Here is a 2,007-nt window from a genome sequence, read left to right as displayed (position 1 = left end):
GAGAGAGAGAGAGACTGTGCGTATGGATGTTGTTTTAGCTGTAAACAGCTCAGGTTGAAAGGGAAGGAAGACTGATATCCTTACTCTCAAAATAATGAATGCAGAAACAGGATGTTTGGTACGTACAAGGTGATGAGATGACAGCATTGTGTAAAGCATGGTCACTGGGTCTGCTGCAATAGACTTCCATCCCCACAGGCTCAATTTAAGTCTCTGCATTTCATATTTGGGTGGAAAATGTGGAAAAATTAAACAGGCAGATTATTATCAAAGATAACCAAGAGAATAAATCTGCATTTGTTGTAACAAGTAGACTGAAAACAACAAGTGTTGAATTGTGACCCATCTCCTTTGGGAAGAATAATAGAATGACTCTGAAGGTAGCATCCTTTTTCAGAATAAAAATACATGTCAAACTGAAAATCAATCACTATAGAGTTGTAAAATGAAATTTGTTATTTTGTGTTTTCCAAAATCTGCTTTCACTAAATTGAAACAGGGTCATGTAAACAGAGCACTAGAGACTTTAATCTGGGAGTTTCTGGCCGTATGACCTCCAAACATCCTTTCATTTCAGGCGGTTTTAACCGTGGATCCCTAGAATAACAAAAAGCATCCTCAGGGCAGTCTGTCTTTGGGGACGTGCAACCATCCACTTATACTAACACCATACATGAGCAAAAAACATTCACTTACAGCCTCAAAATCTTGTGCAGGTGACATAATCGCCAGAAAACTAAAAACAGTGTTACCGCAGATCCTGGCAGTGGTGGAATGTAACTAAGTGCATTCTCTTAAGGACTTTACTTAAACACTTAGCTAACTGAGAGAACTGTTTGGATCGTTTCCAGTTTCTAAAATGTAAGGATTTTTGGATTACTTTTACTTTTAATACTTTAAGTACTATACATTGTCCTGATGATATGCACATAGTTTTCCTTAAGTACCATTTTCAACGCAGGACCTTTCATTTTAACAAAGCATTTTTTTTTACATCGTGGTTTTAGTACTTTTACTTAACCCTTGTAAAGTATCTGGTCACATTGAGCCCTTTTACATTTTTACAGGAAGAAAAATTGTATAAGTTACATTTTTTCTACCTGAAAATTAACGGCCTTCCCTTATTTCCTGTGATAAACATGTGTTCCTGACTTGATTCAGAAAATTATTCTGGATTTGACCACTCATGTTCCTTCCATAGAGGATTTTTAACATGAATTATAACCTTATGACAAAAATTTTTTAATTGTGTTCTAGCACAAACTGAATACTTCCCCTAAACATACATGTTATCTCAATAGCTTGAAATTAAGATATGTAATATTTGTTAATAGATCGTGAAGTAAAAAATTAAATTCAGAATTGTTTTTAAAAACACGTATCAGTCACAGGTCAATTTGATCCGAGGGATACGAGAAGGTCCCCAAGTGAAGACAATACAAGGGTTAGGGAGAAGATCTGAATACTTCTTCCACCTCTTCATCCTGGACACCTGACATAAAACAGCAGAGTCTCAAACTGCAGTTTTTCCTCACGGTCTAGTAATTATTTCCTTAGTCGGAGTTGGCAAGGAGCAGTCATCCCTGACATGGAGCTTTCCATACTTGGGCATTGACTTTTTGTTAAGGCTGACGCAAAATCCTATTTTAATGCTTGGAACTCTCACACTCAGTTATAGAAAACACGTTTAAGTGGAGGTACAAAGGCCTGGGGCAAAGATACGCATCAGGCTGAAGTAGGATTGTGAAAAGTAAATGTGTTCAACTGAGAAGTAATATCTTGAAGTATAGTTCCATTTTATTTATGGTATCAAATCATGACAAAAGCTATCTCAAGACCCTTTACAGATAGAGTAGGTCTAGAACACACTGTATACTTTACAAAGACCCAACAGTTCTAGTAATTCCCCCAAGAACAAGCATTTAGTGCGACAGTGGAGAGGAAAAACTCCTTTTAGGAAGAAACCTGGTGGGTGGAGTCTGACGGTGCCAGTTTGGGGGGGGGGGG

The sequence above is a fragment of the Etheostoma cragini genome, chromosome 9, assembly GCF_013103735.1.
Source record: "Etheostoma cragini isolate CJK2018 chromosome 9, CSU_Ecrag_1.0, whole genome shotgun sequence".
NCBI classification, from domain to species: domain Eukaryota; kingdom Metazoa; phylum Chordata; class Actinopteri; order Perciformes; family Percidae; genus Etheostoma; species Etheostoma cragini.
This window is presented reverse-complemented; position numbering follows the sequence as displayed.